Source organism: Carcharodon carcharias, chromosome 16, assembly GCF_017639515.1.
Source record: "Carcharodon carcharias isolate sCarCar2 chromosome 16, sCarCar2.pri, whole genome shotgun sequence".
NCBI classification, from domain to species: domain Eukaryota; kingdom Metazoa; phylum Chordata; class Chondrichthyes; order Lamniformes; family Lamnidae; genus Carcharodon; species Carcharodon carcharias.
Window position 1 is genome coordinate 44,557,099 of NC_054482.1, and position 19,479 is coordinate 44,576,577.

Sequence of the window (19,479 nt, forward strand, 5' to 3'; positions counted from 1 at the left end):
TAAGGATCTAAACGTCATATCAACATCTGCTTCTGGATGATGCCAGTTGCTAGGGTGCCTCTAGAATACCCAACCTTCTTTTATTCATTCATGGGATGCAGGTGTTGCTGGCAACTTCAGCACTTATTGTTCAACTCTAATTGCAATTAAGAAAGGTGGTGGTAAGTTGTTGCAGCGTGTATGGTGAAGGCACTCTTACAATACTGTTAAATAGGGAATTCCAGGGTTTTGACCAAACAACAATGAAGGCGCGGCAGTATATTTCCAAGTCTGGACAGTTTGTAGCTTGAAAGGAAACTTAAAGTTGGCAGTAGTCCCATGTCCTTGCTGCTTTTGTGCTTCCAGATGGTAGAGGTTAAGAGTTTGAGAACTGCTTTGGAAGAAGCCTTGGCAATTTGATGCAGTGCATGCTATGGTGCACTGATGCTGGAGGAGGTGAATGTTCTCTAAGGTGATGGTTGGGATGACAATCAAGTGGATTACTTTATCTTGTTCGAATGTTATTAGTTATTGGAGCTGTGCTCATCCAGGCAAGTGGAGAATATTCCATTACACTCCTGACGTATGCCTTGTAGATGGTGGACAGGAATTGGGGAGTCAGGAGATGAGCTACTCATCACAGGATACCTAGCCCCTGACCTGCTATTGTAGCCACAGTATTTATATGGTTAGTCCAGTTCAGTTTCTGGTCAATGGTAACATCAAGGATGTTGATAGTGGTGGATTCAGCAATGGTGATGCCATTGAATGTCAAGGGGAAATGGTTAGATTCTCTCTTGTTGGAGGTGGTCATTGCCTGGAACTAGTGTGGCACGAATATTACTTACCAGCTGTCAGCCCAAGACTGGCTATTGCCCAGGTCTTGCTGCATTTGGACATGGATTGCTTCAGTTTCTGAGGAGTCGCCAATGGTGCTGAACATTGTGCAATCATCAGCGAACATCCCCGATTCTGACTTATGATGGAAGGGAGGTCATTGATGAAGCAGCTGAAGATGGTTGGGCCTAGGGCACTACTTTGAGGAGCTCCTGCAGCGATGTCCTGGAGCGGAGATGACTGACCCCCAACAAACACAACCATCTGCTTTGTGGTAGGTATGGTTCCAACCAGTGAAAAGTTTTCTTCCTAATTCCCATTGACTCCAGTCTTGCTAGGGCTCTCTGATGCCACACTCAGCCAATGCTGCTTTGATGTCAGGGGCAGTCACTCATCTCACCAGAAGACTCCCAAAATAAGCTCTCCATTCCGAGCTTCATCTTGGCAAGTGGTTACCAAGAGGACATCCTCAAAGTCGTCTTGATAAAAGGCAACATCCCCACCAATATGTGGGAATCTCTTGCTCGAGACCACGAAGCTGCCAACCATTTCAAATGTCTCCAACAGGCCCAGGTGTTGGTCAAGCGCAAACAGCAGAAGGAGTGTGCCAAAATCCGAGCATCCTACTCACCCACCTCATCAAACACTACCTGCCCCACCTGTGGTCACCGCAGGACCCATAATCCCAGAGTGGAAGAAAATAATCCTCGGTCCTGAGGGACTGCTGAAGAAGAAGAGGAGAAGGTACAACTTAGGCTTCCTAGGCCATCTTTGTGATCAGTTAATAATCACCACATTGTTACCAATCACCAGCATACATCATGTATATTTTTTTTATTAATTCTTGAGATATAGTTATCACTGGCAATGTCTGCATTTATTGCCCATCTTTTGTTGTCCTGAGAAGGTAGTGATTCAACTGATTGGCTTGCAAGGCCACTTCAGAGGGCAGTTAAGAATCAACCACAGTGGTGTAGAACTGGAGTCTCATATAGACTAGTCTGGACAAGAGTGGTAGGTTTACTCTCCTAAAGATCATGAATGAACCAGTTGGAATTTTCTAACAATCCAAAACCTTCAAGTCAGTTTTTATAGAATTTTTTCCCCAAATATTTTTGATTGAAATCTAATTCACAAAATGCTATGGTGGGATTTACCTTTGAGATTTATGCTCTGATTAATTAGTGCCAACCTCTGGATTACTTGTTCTGTATCATAACCATTACATTACCATACCCATATATAGGCATGGTGCCCAATTCCTTTTAGAAGTACAAAGTTGATTAATCAGTTTGAGTAAAACTATAATCCTGAATATTTATTCATGTTTTTTTTTAAATTTTGCATCCTATGCGTATCAGTGGATTAAGCCTAAAGTATCAATGGAAAATAACCACATAACTGGAAATGTTTTAAGATAAAGGACACAGATGTAAGAACTGGGCAAGAGATGCAGGGGGATGTGAGGAAGAACTTTTTTACTCAAAGTGGTAATGACCTGGAACCTGCTGCCTGTGAGAGCTGTGGAAGGGGAGACGGTTAATGATTGCTAAAGGAAATTGGCTGACGACTTGAGAGAAAGAAACTTGTGCTACAAGGATAGAGTGAGGAAATGGGACTGACTGGATTGCTCCATAGATAGTTGCCATGGACTTGATGGGTCAAATGGCCTCCCTCCATAATGTCTCTAAGGGCTGAATTTTCAGCTCAGCGTGCAGGTGCACGCCCGACATGAACAAGCATGAAATAGCGCGAGGTGATGCTGGGCGAGCGCCCTGATGTCCGCACAATTTTTCAGTCGGTGGGTGCGCACAGGAGTCGGCAGTGTGCCCACCGACAATTAAGAGGGCTGTAAAGCCAATTAATAAATTAAACTGAATTTTTCTCTGCCTGTCCAACCTTACGGTTGGCGGGTGGATATAAAGGCCAAGCGGCCTTTGGATTTTTTGAGGAAACCTCCTCCATTGGATGGATGAGGTTTCCGATGTTAATTAAAAATAAAATTAAAATTTTTAAATCTCATTTTTAACATGCTCCTGCTCATGTGACAGAGTGACATGAGGGGACCTGTATATCTTAATTTTAAAATATTCAGCTCCCTGAGGCAGCTCTCTGCCTTCAGGGAGCTTTCACTTTGTGCTCCCCTGTACCTGCGCTGACTTCCTGCCGCGCTGCCTATTGTGGCCCACTCATGGGCCTCTATCCTGCTGCCACTGGTATTAACTTAGTGGTGAGCAGGCCTGTCACCCTGCAGTGTGCACAAGAGGTAAAATTGTGCAGCCAGCTTGTCACCTCCAGGGTGGAGTGCCCCTCGATCAAAGGCACTCAGTGCTTGTCTGAGGACCTCAACATTGAGGATGAGGGGGTGGTGCCTGCTGAGCGCCAACCCTTGCCCTTGCTACCAGCCCCCCTGCTCTCTGTTCCCTGCAACCTCTACCCTGTGAAACTCCCCCCATGCTGCCACAGAACCTTGCTGTTTGATGCACTGCCTGTCTATGGATTATTTTAATTTTTTTTATGACTGATTCAGAATTTTGGAACAGGTTCTGTGAGCTAAGTAGCTGAATTTGAAACTGATTCGAATCCTTAAAACAAAAATAAATCCCTGAGATGATTTAGTGTTGCAACCATCTGACTCAGTGGCAGAAGTGCTATGGTTGATGTGGACTGTCTCGATATAGAAGCTGGTTTTTCAGTAGGTTGTGGGTTCAAGTTCCACTCCAGAGACATGAGCACGTAACCCAAACCACATGTCAATAAATGTAATTTGGTAATGAAGAAGGGCAGCACTCAGAGTTGCCAGCTAGGGCTGAGATGATTAACTGAGGCCCCTTCTGCCCTCACAAGTGAATATAAAAGACCCCACAGCAGAATTTAAAGAAAAACAGGCATTCTCCACTGTGTCCTGGCCAACACTTATTCCTGAACTAGCACTTAAAACAGATGATGTGGTCATTTATTTCATTGCTCTTTGTCGTGTCCGAATTGGCTGCCACATTTCCTATATTACAACAGTGACTACACTTTAAAAGTACTTAACTTTTTGTAAAACACCTTAGTGTTTCCTGAGTTTATAACGGCACTATATAAATGCAAGTCTTATTTTATTCCAATACACAAGAAATATGTTGTAATTGGTAATCAAATTAACAATTTAAAATAGGCTTATTTGATGATATGCTACAGAATATCATTCAAAGCCCATAAATCTAAAATGAAAACCAGCGTATCTTGTCAAAAAGATCAAATTAGTGATCATCCGTCCGTCAAAATGTTTTGTCTGATCCAGCCACTTATGTGAAACCTCGTGCAGAGGTTTTCTAATAGTCAAGTGTAGGCTCATGTCTGACCTTTTTGATTGGTCCAATGTTTCTGTTTACTATTTTCAAATAGTGCAATGGAATCTTTTATGTTCACCTCAAAGAGAAGATGAAGCCTTGGTTAATCATCTCAGCTGAAAATCTCAGCTCTCCCACCTTACAGTCTGTAGCGTAATTTCCGATTAGATAGATTTTGCTGGGTTGTCATTTTTTTCACTTTACAATTTCAGTATTGTGTAACCTTGCTTCCAATAATGCAACTTAATTTTCTTTTTGGATTCACCTCACCTTTAACAAAATTATATTGATAATTCCCTTTTGTTCCTCCTACTGTAATGATTGAGAAGTCTACTCACACTAACTTTTTTCCCACAGCTCTGCTTGATTTACTGTTTTTAATTCTTTCTCCAACTGTTTCCATTTACACGTAACATCATTAGTGTGCACTAATATGGAATTTAGGTGATTCTTAAACTGTTTCCTATTTTTGGAAGGTCAGAAAATGGGCATTTTACATTCTAGGTTTGGAGGTTTAGACAAACTTGTTGAAACAGAATAAAATAGAAGGAGGTAGTTACTGCAATCACTGCCATATTCTTGCAAAGAATAAGCTAAAAACTCATGTGGAGAGATAAACACATACACAGCAATGCAGTTGACTTTTAAAATAGCCTCTGAAACGGCCTAGCAAGCCATTCAGTTGTATCAGATCGCTACTAAGTCTCTAAAAAGGAATAAAACCAGATGGACAACCTGGCATCGACCTAGCCACCGGAAATAACAGTGGCAAACTCTGCCCTGTAAACCCTGCATCACCCTCCTTACTAACGCCAGGGGGCTAGTGCCAAAATGGGGAGAGTTGTCTCACAGGCTAGTCAAGCAACAGCCTGACATAGTCATACTTGCGGAAACATACCTTACAGACACTGCCCCAGACGCCACAGTCATCATCCCTGGGTATGTCCTGTCCCACCGGCAGGATAAACCTAGCAGAGGTGGCGGCGCAGTGGAATGCCGTCGGGAGGGAGTTGCCCTGGAATTCCTCAACTTTGACTCTGGACCCCATGAAGACTCATGGCATTAGGTCAAACATGGGCAAGGAAACCTGCTAATTACCATGTGCAGCCCTCCCTCAGCTGATGAATCAGTGCTCTTCTGTGTTGAGCACCACTTGGAGGAAGCACTGAGGGTGGCAAGGACGCAGAATGTACTCTGGGTGGGGGACTTCAATGTCCATCACCAAGAGTGGATTGGTAGCACCACTATTGACTGAGCTGGCTGAGCCCTAAAGGACATAGCTGCTAGACTGGGTCTGTGGCAGGTGGTGAGGGAACCAACAAGAGAGAAAAACATACTTGACCTCCTGCTCACCAACCTGCCTGCCGCAGATGCATCTGTCCATGACAGTATCGGCCGAAGTGACCACCACATAGTCATTATGAAGACAAAGTCCTGCCTTCACATTGAGGATACCCTCCATCATGTTGTGTGGCACTACCACTGTTCTTAATGGGATAGATTTCGAACAGATCTAGCAACTCAACACTGGGCATCCATGAGGCGCTGTAGGCCATCAGCAGTAGCAGAATTGTATTCAAAAACAATTTGTAACCTCATGACCTGGCATATCCCCCACTCTACCATTATCATCAAGCTAGGGGATCAACCCTGGTTCAATGAAGAGTGCAGGAGGGCATACCAGGAACAGCACCAGACATACCTAAAAGTGAGGTGAACCTGGTGAAGCTATAAAACAGGACTACTTGTGTGCCAAACAGCATAAGCAGCAAGTGATAGACAGAACTAAGTGATCCCACAACCAACGGATCAAATCTAAGCTCTGCAGTCCTGCCACGTCGATTCGTGAACGGTGGTGAACAATTAAACAACTCACTGGAGGAGGAAGCTCCACAAATATCCCGATCCTCAATGATGGGGTGCCCAGCCCATCAGTGCAAAAGATAAGGCTGAAACATTTGCTACAAACTTCTGCCAGAAGTGCCGAGTGGATGATCCATCTCAGCCTCCCCAGGAGGTCCCCAGCATCACAGATACCAGTCTTCAGCCAATTCAATTCACTCCAAGTGATATCAAGAAATGGCTGAAGACACTGAATAGTACAAAGGCTACGAGCCCTGCCAATATTCTGGCAATAGTACTGAAGACTTGTGCTCCAGAACTTGCTGCGCCCCCAGCCAAGCTGTTCCTGTACAGCTACAACTCTGGCATCTACCCAGCTTTATGGAAAATTGCCCAGGTATGTCCTGTACACAAAAAGCAGGACAAATCCAAACCAGCCAATTTCTACCCCATCAATCTACTCTCGATCATCAGTAGTGATGGAAGGGGTCATCAACAGTGTATCAAGCAGTACTTGCTTAGCAATAACCTGCACCCTGATGCTCACTTTGGGTTCCTCTAGGGCTACTCAGCTCCTGCCCTCATTACACCCTTGGTTCAAACATAGGCAAAAGAGTTGAACTCCCGAGGTGAGGTGAGAGTGACTGCCCTTGACATCAAGGCAGCATTTGACTGAGTGTGGCATCAAGGAGCCCTAGTGGTTGTTGGAGGTCAGTCATCTTACTCCAGAACATCACTGCAGGAGTTCCCCGGGTGGTGTCCTCGGCCCAACCATCTTCATCAATGACCTCCCTTCCATCATAAAGTCAGAAGTGAGGATGTTTGCTGATGATTGCATAATGTGCGACTCCTCAGATACTGAAGCAGTCCATGTCCAAATGCAGCAAGACTTGGACAATATCCAGGCTTGGGCTGACAAATGGCAAGTAACATTCGTGCCACACAAGTGCCAGGCAATGACCATCTCCAACAAGGGACAATTTTTAACCTTGACATTTAATGGCATTACCATCGCTGAATCCCACACTATCAACATCCTGTGGGTTACCATTGACCAGAAACTGAACTGGACTAGCCATATAAATACTGTGACTATGAGAGCAGGTCAGATGCTAGGAATCCTGCAGTGAGTAACTCACCTGACTCCCCAAAGCCTGTTCACCATCTACAAGGCATAGGTCAGAAGTATGATGGAATACTCTCCACTTGCCTGGATGAGTGCTTCTCCAACAACATTCGAGAAGCTTGACATCATCCAGGACAAAGCAGCCTGCTTGATTGGCAGCGCTTCCACAAACATTCGTTCTCTCTATCACCGGCAAACAGTGGCAGCAGTGTGCACCATCTACAGAATGCAGTGCAGAAACTCACCAAGGGGCCTTAGGCAGCACCTTCCAAACCCACATCTGCTTGACAGGGCAGCAGATACATGGGAACACCACCCTCTGAGCCATTCAGCATCCTGACTTGGAAATATATCGCCATTCCTTCACTGTCGCTGTGTTAAAGTCCTGGAACTCCCTCCCTAACAGCACTGCAGATGCACCTACACCACATGGACTGCAGCGGTTCAAGGAGGCAGCTGAACACCACCTTCTCAAGGACAGTTAGGGATGGGCAATAAATGCTGGCCTGGCCAGTGACGCCCAAAAATGAATGAAATATTTTTTTAAAAACTACAATGCAGGGTCACTATTTTTGTGAATTACTTTTCAATTACAGACCGATAGATGTTATTTTACACTATTGAGGAATTTAGAAAACCTAGAAATTACTGTTTGTAAAATTAATGGATGAATACTTAATACTTTTATATGATATTGATTTTTCTACTATATTTATGTAGGTGTTAACCTATTTATTTTAAATGAGTTAAACCATGTGCTAAAAGTTTGGATAAAGAAATGCCATTTGATCACAACGTTTGTCCACTTATTTTGTCAACAACGATTTTTAAGCTATGGTATTTGCCGAATGCGTGCATAATAACGGAAGTAATTCTGAGATTCCCCTCTCTCTTGTAATTCATCGCCTGTCCTTCATCCAATCACATAACCCTTTTTATTCTTTTCCTGCCCCCTTTTCCCTGGCTCTGTTCCATTTCATCTCTGACATATTCTAGTTCTGTTGATGGTCAGCCTGAAAAGTTTTTCTTGCCACAGTTGCTGCTTGACTTGCCAACTGTTTCCAGCATTTACGGCTGTTACTACTGTATTATAAAATAACCTAGTTATTTAAGTATTTAATCAGTTTTTGCTACATCTAAATAAGGGAAGATAAATGCATCACGAAGTCAGGTATCTCAGAGCGCAATTTATAACCTGATAGTCATCCGTTTTTGTTTAAAGATGCATCAGCTACTTTTGTTGGTATCGTGTATTATCAATCTGAGATTGAATATTTTGTAGCAAAAAGCCTAATAAACCCTTTTTTTGCAATGGTACCTTCAAGACCAGTTTCCACCTCAATGCACTGTACTCCGCAGTGGACTACTTAATAAAATTCGCTGACTACTGTTAGGAAATAAAGATAGTTTTAAGTAAATTATATTTTTATTTGTGGGTATTAGGAATGAGTTTTAGCTTTAATGTTTAAGTTTGATTTGTATTTCTATATCTGTGTGTTATGAAAAGGGTCAAGTTGAGTTTTAGTTTCACTTTAAAAGGTGCCTGCATTCTGATGAGAGTTTTATGACGGTTGCAGCTAAGTTAAACAAACAAGAGTAGAGAAACTGGGTTGTTGCCTAGCAGCAAGGGTCCAGAGAAGCGGGTCCCTGCCACAAACACACACTAGAAGCAGCAGTTCGATTTGGAAGCTGTTTGACTGCAGTTGGTTTTGCAAGTAGCATAAAGGAGAGACTGGAGCAAAGGAGACAGATAGCAAGCCCCAGGCTAAAGAAAAGACCCCAAAATCTAGGGGAGTGGAACAGGAGAAAATCCCAAGAAGACCTTCTAGTCAAAGGGAAGGACAGGAACCTGGAAAAGGTCCTGTTCAGTGAAGTTGAGAGAGAGGGGCAGAGAGAAAGGCTCTAAGTTTCAGATTTAGAGACAAAAGCTGCAGAAAGCAAATTTGAAGCAAGAACAGCTTGCAAGAGGCCAGAAGGGCCAAAGCGACAACTGAAGGCCTGTAACTCTTTGCTATGGGCATGTGAAGCAGTGGTGTATTGTTGACAGTTGATTTGGTAAGAGATTGAGTGGGAGAAAGCTTGAATGCATGTGGTGAGCCAGGGAGAGGAACATCAGAAGGAGAGTTCGAAATCCTGGCAGTGAACCCTTGGGGAAGGCATCAGCTTAGGAGAAGATTCCAAAGTGAGTTCTTGGAGAGTGGCGATTGGAAACCCTTATGTGAAAGACAGGGTTCAGTAAGACCGGTGGCTAATGGTGGGACAAGCGTCCGGGGAGAGTTGATGAGAGATCCATAGCATCTAATTGAGGTGGCATTTGTCACTTGTGCTGGGATTTTCCGTGCCTGCCGGCGTCCGGAATGTTTGGTGGCATGAGCGAACAATATGGCACAATCGGTTTCACGATGACGTGAAACCAGTTCACGATCGTCCGCTCAGCCCAACTGCGGGCCGCGTTTCCCACCATCAGACGTCAGGAACCTCATTGTAATACATTTATAAATCATTATTAGGCCAGCCCATCGGAATTGTCCCCTCCTCCCTGCTGGATCATCCAACCATGTCAGCGGGAAAGCACGCTGACGTGTTTCACAACAGCACATAAAAGGCGTACTTGGTGGACTGCAATTTTTGGGAAACTCGGAGGTGAGTATACAGTAACGTTGTGCAGCGCTTGCCAGGGGCACCTGTTAGTCTTCAAGCTTGAGTGTTGCAGAGGAGGGGATCAAGGGCAGCTCTGCCGTAAAGCGACTTGGGAGGAGGGCAAGGGCTGCCTTGTGGTTGACGTGATGTGGGGGGGGTGGAGGGCAAGGGCATCCCTGCCATTGAATATAGTGCACAAGCATTTGGGGAGTGGGGTAAGGTGGGCAAGTGAAGCTGCCATGCAATAGGGAAGCCTGTATAAAGTGACCATTCCCCTGCAGCTGAGACAGTTCAGGCGCAGGCACATTGATATGATTGGAATCGGGCTCTTAGCTTACCTGCCCACTCAAGCAACACAGAGGCATCAAAGTGCCACCAAGTGCTCCAAAGCTTTTCACCGCCCCCCGGCACAGACTGCAAAGTCATGAGCATTTTAGTGGACTGCAGAACAGTTGGATGACTGCACATGTTGTACAATCTCCTCGCTAAAGCTGGCAATGGAACAGTCAGTGATGGAGTGCTCACAGCCCCTTGCAAAGCCAGTATCCAGGTTTGGACCAGTTTCCCCCATGGTTCAAGCTAACAGGGCAGCCTTGCAGCACAGATTAGGAGAATGTCTACACCTGAGCTGAGAGCACAGCATACAGTCCAGTGGGCAAAGCTGCTGCCAATCAGTCGGGCGGAATGGGGGGGAAATGGGTGGCATTTCAGCGACCATGCAGCGCACTAATCTCTGGCTATCCAAATGGTGGCCAGCATTCTCTGGGAAGTGTTCACATTTAACCAGGACAGGTTCTTAGTACACCCATGCTAACCATGTGTCTCTCTCTTTCGTCTTGCAGGAGGAGTACATCAGGATCATTGAGCCTGGTGAATTAGCAGTATGCCTGATGGCCTACAGAGAGCGACGACGATGGAGGAGAGAGCTTCTGAGGCTCTGGCTGTGCAGAGGTAGGAGCAGCAACCTCATGGAGAAGGGCTACCTGGGGCATCTGCACATGCTGTTGAAGAACCACAGCGAGCCATCACTGGTCGGAGCCTAGCGACGCCCAGGGTCTATAGACACCGTCTTTAATTCCTGCAGGTGACCAAGAACCAGTGTCGCCAAAGACTGCACACCTCGAGGGAATTGTCATTCACATCTGCCAGCCACTGCAAGATTTAGGTGCCATGGGAACTGCCAGTGGCTGTGAAAGTGACTGCAGTGCTCAATTTCTATGCCAGTGGCTTCTTTCAAGGCTCCGCAGGTGACCTGTGTGGGACCTCACAAGCCTCCACCCACAAATGCATCCAAGGTCACATATGCCATCTTTGCAGGGGCACAAAACTTTGTGCATTTTGCCCATGACCAGGAGAGCCAGGATGCAATTGGATTTGCCTAGATCTCCGGTTTCCCACAGTTGCAGGGTGTGATCGACTACACTCACATGGCGCTCAGATCTCAATTGCAACATGCGGTGAATTATATCCGCAAGGGGTTCCATTTGCTGAATGTGCAGCAGGTGTGCGACCACTATAAACACATCCTGCAGGTGTGTGCAGTTTCCAGGGAGTGTGCACGACTCCTACATCCTAAGTCGGTCACAGATCCCTGAAGTCTTCCAGGGTCCGCAGAGACTGCAGGGATGGCTCCTCGGGGACAAGGGCTACCTGCAGAGGCCGTGGTTGATGACACCTGTGCGCCGGCCTCAGACTGCAGCAGAGCAGCGGTATAATGAGGCTCATGCTGCAGCTTGCAACCTGGTGGAGCAGACGAAAGATGACCGGTTTGGTGCAGCCCTGCAATACAGTCCACAGAGGGTGTCACACATAGTTGTCATCTGCTGTGTCCTTTGCAGCACCAGGTTGTAACAGGGAGATGAGCTGGCTGAGGAGGAGGTGGAGGTTTCCTCTGGTGAGGAGGACACCGACGGAGATGAGGGTGAGGAGGTGCTTAAAGGCGACGATGACAGGGATGAGGCCCTCACTGGCTACACAAAGCAGGGGGGCTCAAGAGGCCTTCATAACTGCTAGACACGTGGAGGATGATGACGGCATGCAGTGAGGTAACCCCCATAGACCCTTTTCTGTAAATGTTTGACCAGTCTGGTTTATGGCAGCACGAATACCCTCTGAGAATGCTCCTGTCATGGAGATGCAGTGGAGGCCCTAATAGTTGCTCGATTGCAGGAGGATGATGATGACGACATCCAGTGAGGACACTCCATATTCTGGCAGCAATGACAAGCACCGTCGAGGTGCAGGCATCAGTAATATGTGCAGGCATCAGTAATATGTCCAGGGATTGTGAGACTGGACCATCACTTTGAAATGAAGGCTGCACAAAGCACAGGGAAGAGGCCCTGGACAGAGATACCTGCCTTTATCTTGTGCAGAAAGGTTTCACATCTGAGCAACAAGAACATTGCTCATTAGAACAAGGAGCCATAGGCAGGGAGATATTCTTGGGAGTTTCTTGGCAATAGTGAACAGTATGTACAAGTGATTAACACCTGTGCCCAGGCTGTGCAACTAATTTACCTTAACTTTCCTAACCCTGCCTCTACGTCTTGGTGCTCCCTGGACATCCACACCGGAGGTGGAGAATCCTGCTGACTGCAACGCCCTGTCTGTAATGATCTTGGCTAATATCCTCTGGAGGGTTGAGACTTGGAGGGCCATGACATGCTTGTTCCAACACTCAGCCTGAAGGTGGACAGACTCCTCCATTTTGCCTTGCAATCTGAGAAGTGTAGCGGATATCCCTTCCTGATGTTCCTGAGCTTGCCTTTGCAGCTCCAGAAACTGTGATATGCCCAAGCCCAGAGGCTCATCATATGACTCTGACTCAGCAACGTTCTGGCCTCCAGCAGTCCTCCGAGTGCCGGACACCTGGGAAGTCCCTGCTGCCGTGTGAAGTGGATTAGTCAGTGTGATGTGCTCACCAGATAGTGATCCTGAGGCTATTCTCAAGCTAGGTCCCACCGAGGTGTGTGTCTCTGCACTGATGGAGGCTGTTGGTGAGCGCTGTGATGGGATTTCAAGGAGGGTGCCTCCAGATTCCTCTTCAGAGGTTTCTTTAAGGCTTGATTGGAGGCCCTGGATCATGGACTCTGTCCGCTGTTTCCCTGATGTGTCTGTGGAAGCAAGGGGAGATAATTAGTGAATGGCAGTGGCCTGTGAAACAGGACACATCACTGACAGCATGGTTGGCTGATGGATGTTGTACTGCTGGACTCTTGCTTGGTAGAGCAGCGCCAACCTCGCCATCAGCACAGGACCGGTCCAGATGGTCGCCTGCCAGCTGGATGGCCCTGTTTTCAAACCCTGTGAGCACCTTGATTTCAGGCATTCCTCCACCGGTCTGCAACCTCTGTTTTTGTGTGCCAGCTTGTCCTGCATGAATAGAGATGGAGAAAGTGTAAACATGGCACCTGCCAGACCAGATGATAAGTATACCTGGCATGTTTGGGTGGTGAGTGGTCTCATGGACAGGATGAGGACAGTGACGGTGAGTGTGAGAGAGTGAATGATGATGTCCCTTGAACCGGCAGTGAATGAGGGCCCTGTGGATGTGTGATGGGTTTGAGAGTGTGTGGATTGAGTGTGATGAGAATATTGAATTACCCTGGTGTAATGGAGGACTTCATTCATCCTCTTGCGGCACTGGGTGGCTGCCCTATTTTGAAGGGCAATGGTGCTGATCTCTGCTGCCACCACCTCCCAAGCCTGGTTGGTCACGCTGCTGCCCATCCTTTTGCCAGAGCAGAGGTAGAGGACATCCCGGACTCCGCGGTATCCAAAAGGCATTCCAGTGATGCGTCACTAAACCTGGGGGCTGCAGTCTTTTTGCCTCTCATGGACATCTTCCCTGCAGCAGTCGTGGGCTGAAACCACTGAGATGTGTGCGCATGGCTGGATTTTAAATAAGGCGCCTGGTATGATGAAGCTGCAAGGTGATGGCGGGCAGGCAAATGAGAACCCGCCCGCCATGGAAATGGGAGTGCATAAATAACGTGGCGGGTTTGGAATGACAGTGTGAAATCCCACCATTGCGGCCGGTGGGTGAAACGTAGTTTTACCTGCCCACTACCGCACTTTGTGCAAACCTAGGATGATTCCACCCTTTGTTTCAGTGTGGAGTGTCTGACCACAAGGTGCCTATTGGTCTACATGGACTATGTACTTACTGCAAACATTAGAGTATAAGATAGTTTTAGTAACTTGTGTTATCCTAACAAATCATACATAACTGTAAAGCTATACTTGTGGGGTATTCTTTTTCTGAATGGCAGGCAGTGACTAGTGGGGTGCTGTAGGGATCGGTGTTGAGATCCCAGCTATTCACAATATATATTGATGATTTAGATGAGGGAACTAAATGTAATATCTCCAAATTTTCAGATGACACAAAGCTGGGTGGGAGGGTGAGCTGTGAGGAGGATGCAGAGATGCTTCAGTGTGATTTGGACAAGCTGAGTGAGTGGGCAAATGAATGGCAGATGCAGTATAATATGGATAAATGTGAGGTTATTCACTTTGGTAGCAAAAACAGGAAGGCAAATTATTATTTGAATGGCTATAAATTGAGAGAGAGGAATGTGCAACGAGACCTGGGTGTCCTCGTATACCTATTGCTGAAGGTAAGCATGCAGATGCAGCAGGTGGTAAAGAAGGCAAATGGTTTGTTGGCCTTCACAGAGAGCACAGGAGCAGGGATGTCTTGCTCCAATTAAACAGGGCCTTGGTGAGACCACACCTGGAATATTGCGTGCAGGTTTGGTCTCCTTTTCTGAGGAAGGATGTTCTTGCTATTGAGGGTGTGCAGCGAAGGTTTATTATACTGATTCCTGGGGTGGTGGGACTGACATATGAGGAGAGATTGAGTCAGTTAGGATTATATTCGCTGGAGTTCAGAAGAATGAGGGGGGATCTCATAGAAACCTAAAAAATTCTAACAGGACTAGAGAGAGTAGATCCAGGAAGGATGTTCCGATGCTGGGGGAGTCAGGGGTCACAGTCTGAGGATTCGAGGTAGAACATTTAGGACTGAGATGAGGAGAAATTTCTTCACCCAGAGAGTGCTGAGTCTGTGGATTTCACTACCACAAAGTATTGAGGTCAAAACATTGTATGTTTTCACAAAGGAGTTAGATACAGCTCTTGGGGCAAAAGGGATCAAAGGATATGGGGAGAAAGCAGGAGCAGGCTATTGAGTTGGATGATCAGCCATGATCATAATGAATGGCGGAGCAGGCTCGAAGAGCTGAATGGCCTACTCCTCCTATTTTCTATGTTTCTGTGTAGGAGTTTTGAAATATTGTTCATCATTTCGTGTTTAATAAATGTTTTATTCTTTTGTTAAAAGTTCATCAGCTGACTCCTGTGACTCTGTTCAGTCACCTCACTCCACGTATCTAAACAAACAAATAAAAGTTAGGAGTTCTCAAGCTGGGTCCCACCCTAGGATCAGGCTTGTCCAGCTGGGGATCATAACACTACCTTCTTTAAATATATGCAGTGATATCCATGCGCTATAAACAGAACATTTACAGTGTTCTAGTGGATTGAATGCTTCTAATTACTGATATATAAGTTACAGTGCCTGTATGCTAATACTCTGGCATTTTTATTAATGGCACTTAATACAAAGGCATTTTTTTGTGAATTATTTTTCAATTACTGTGCATTTGCATAGTTGACTTGATTTTATAGATTTAAGTGGCTTACAAACCTAGAAACTTACTATTAGTGATATTAGTGGATGAATGATTAATGCATTTGTCTACTGTTTCATGTAGGTGTTAACTTCTGTTTATTTTAAATGGGTTAATTTCAATACTGAAGGCTAGATTGAATTTTGCTTTTAATCTAGTTGCCATCAATTTAAAAAATACTCATTGCCTATAAAATTTAAAACACTGTGCTAGTTTAGATTCACAATTTTTCTAGCCAGACTAGTTTTATTTTAATTGAACCTGGAGTAGTAGTTGTGAATTAACTAATACTTCCCAAAGGCCTAAATAGGGTTCTGGTATAAAGCATTGGCTGTTCATGTGCCCACATTTCCCTCCCATCAACCTCCTTGTCAAGTTCTTATGAAAGGATGAGGCAGTGGAGGCTTTGTTCAAGAACAAGAGATCTTTGTCCAACACTGGCTCAACCATAAAATGATGCATGCTTTCTTCAAATAGCCAAAATTCTGTGGAATGATTGAGCTGTATCCCACAGTTGTGCCAACCCACTCAAGAATGTAGTGTAGAAGAGGAAGAAAGTACAACTTCTTAATTTCTCATCATTTAAAGGCATAATTTATTTCATTCAACTTGCCAATCAACGAAAGACTTCTTAAGTTTGTGTTTGTGGAAATGTTTACTTGTACCTGTGGCTGATTACTGGAAATTGTGCAAAATGGTAGCAGGAAATAGTTGGAATTTATATGGCATGTCTGCAGTAAAATCTTTAATAGAATGTTATCTAATTTTTAAAGATCCTGCAGCGTAGACCTGATTTCTCCTTCTCAAATTTCCAGAACTGAACCCACTGTGGATATATGTTTATTTAGTACAGCTGACATGCTCATTATTGATTCTCAAATTTATTTTATTCCTAGGGAAAACCTTGAGAACTGACTTGGGATTTTTGTCATTAGAATTGTCAAGTTCTTCCTTATGATGAAACAAACATCTGTATTCTTCATTGACCTCTGTATATCTCTATTGACCACATCAACTATTTGATCAAATTAAATTAAATCCAATCAAATTAAACCTTAATTATAGGCAGTGATGCAATATAGATTTCAAGGAAGCTTGAACATTATCAGACATTGTCACATTTTGAAGAGGCCTAACTGTTCACAAAAAGCTTTCTAATTATTTATTAGTCTCTATGGTATGGTCTCTGTTTTATTTACTGGCTGAATTCAGTGCTGCTGTTAAGCAGATTCTGGGAGAGCAGTATCTGTAATTTGTCTCCGCTGCTAAAGCTGGCTCCTTCATCCTGCCAAGAAAAGTTTTTGCTCAAAATTTTTGTCCAAACCTATTACATTTAGCATCTTCCCAGTTGTGACATAAGGTCACAAATGTTAATGCTGTTTTTCTTTTTATCTCGAGTTTTAGTTGGTGTTCAAGTCTGGCAAGAGCTGGCTCAATTCTGGCAAGAGCTGGCTCAGAATAACAGCCTGCATTTATATAGCAATTTTAATGTAATAAAACATGTCACAGATGCTAGCACCCCAGAGTCTGCATTAAACGATTGCCAGTATAAAAGCACATGTTCTTCTCCTCAAATAGAATTTAAAAAAAAGAGGCCTGAATGAGATCCAGCATTCTGGGGTCACTAAATAGTATGGTGGTTTAGACTGATGTTCTATTACCTCTAGTTCCTAAATCTAGATCAGGCTGTAGGAGAAAGGGTCTTTTGTCTGCTGTTAAGGGCTCTAAGAGAAATGGATTTAAGCATCCTTGAAAAAAAATCCTAATGGCCACAATCTGCAGCACTAAAATACCCTTAATTTAATATAATGGACACAAAATGCTTCACATACAACTCTAACTTCTGTTTGCTGTGATGTGCACATCTTAAAGGGAACATTGCTTGTGCACAGGCTGTTCACTTCCAAGTGCAGCACATTCCTGATTGTAGCTGGCCGTGCCCCCATGCAACTTGGAGGGAACATTGCTCATGTAGCACTGCTTTATCTGGGTGGCCTGCACCACTGGCCACTTCCTTCATAGCCCACGTGGTATTGCTGAAAGAGAGGGGTGCACATTGGGGGGCAGGCATTCTTGTGTACACCGAAGGCCTTGAAGCAATGCTGCCCTGATGGCACACATCCCACAGGCTGATGTGTACAAGGATTCCAGATTTGGCCAACAAATGTGCAGGCAACCTTTTCATTATTTGCTCAACAAAGAACAAGTGTGAAGCTGCAAGATGGATCGTGTTAGTACAGTAGGGTTAATGTTGTTTAAAGGGCCAATCACCCAAATTGCAGGTAAGAGAATTTTTGCAACTATTTTTATTGCAAAGTGTCTGGAAGTGCTCGGGTGTTTCTGGAGGTGGTGTAAGTACCTGGATTTGCTAGAGTGTGTTGCAAATCCTCAAAGGGGGAGGTGGGGATGCAGAGGACTAAGTGATCTGTCCACTCACAAGCTGCAGCTGGAGGCAGTAGTGGAAGTGTCTCTGGGTCTGAGGATGAGAGAGATAGAGGAGAAGCTGCCGAGAGGTTTAGCGCTGCGTGATGCAATATTATGAATTGGAGCCAGGTTCCTCCATGTTGATTGACAATAAGAGGAGGCTATCTGACAGGTCAGTCAATGTACCCAGCATCTTGGTGTGTAAGCCCATCAGCGCTGCCATTTGAGGTCTTCTGCAGCAAAACTCATCTGTGACCTCACCCTCTGATGCACTGGCAAAGAAATTATTATTTATCCCTGGCCTGCCTGTTGGCCACTCATGCTACGTACTGATCCCAACTCTATACTTCTCTTTCAAGGTACATGCAGTGCCAGTATCTGAACTGCGAGTGACTGATCAAGAAACTGGTGTGGTGTGAGGAAGTAGGGGTGGGGTGGGGGACAATCCATGGTTACACCATTACCAACTTGCTCATCATGCCAGATCTGAGGATGATGGTGAACTGGGAGTTGAGAAGGAGCATAAGGCAGGAAGAAACTGTCATCCTCAATGCTGACGTTGGATGCCACAGGCTATCACAATTGGCCCCTGATGCAGGCAATCATCTCCTCCATAGAAGTTACAGAGCTGAGTTCACCAAGTTTGCATGCTGTCCACGTTGACCTGCATGGGCAGGTTGTGAATTGTGACCTCAAGTGTCCAAAAAATAGGGCTATCCAATTTCCAGTCCCAAATTTCTTTTAAAGTCTGAAAGTTGTTGTTCTGACCTCAAAATGGTAATTATGGGAAATGTCCTTCTTAAGTTGATTAAAGTGCATTTTTGAAGAAGTCTAGAGATAATTTTATCTTATATATCGAATGGAAATGTTCAGAATTATGAAGGGTTTTGAAAGATTGTTCGGAAAAGGCTATTCCAACCTGTTGGTGAGTTGGTAGCTCGGCAATATAAATTTAAAATCATCAAAAGAATGAAAGGAGTATTTTTACATGCAGATGTTTGTTGAAACATGGAATGCCCTAGAAGAAATATTAGTGAAAGCAAAATCTATAATAGCTTATAAAAGTTTAAAAAAAGTATCGAGAATAGTATATTATGTAATAGACTAGTATAGTAAAAGGGTATCGAGAAAAGGAAGGGAACTTAGAGTAAATGGGTGGCTTTTCAAACGGCCAATATCAGTGATGAGTTTAATATCTTCATGTGCTGTAAAATTCTATGATTCTGTATAATCTGATATGCCTGATTTTGAATTAATTGTGGATGCTGGATGAGAACAAATATTTTATTTCCTAGCACTGATGTTCCCCAATAAATTAAATCCCAAACCTAGGGCAGTTGTACATAGTTCTACATGCAGTGTATTAAAGAGGTGCCCAACCCTTGGGGCAGAATTGCAAAAATAGTTCATAATTTTAAAAATTAATTAAATCTGGTTAAATCTGGCAAATATTTTGACTGCATGGGGTACCAGGGTCACTTTCCTAGTAATTTCATATGGTGTTATCCACTCAGTACTGTTGGACTTATTTATATTTTGCCATGGAGGTAACTTTTTTGAGGGTTGTTTGCTAAATATTCTGGTCTTAGACTTTACT

General features: G+C 44.6%; 1 protein-coding gene across 4 annotated transcripts in view; it reads left to right on the plus strand.

Annotated features, from left to right (window-relative positions):
- swt1 (SWT1 RNA endoribonuclease homolog) overlaps positions 1-19,479 on the plus strand; it is a 158,464-nt gene that overhangs the window by 105,068 nt on the left and 33,917 nt on the right. The window lies entirely within an intron of this gene.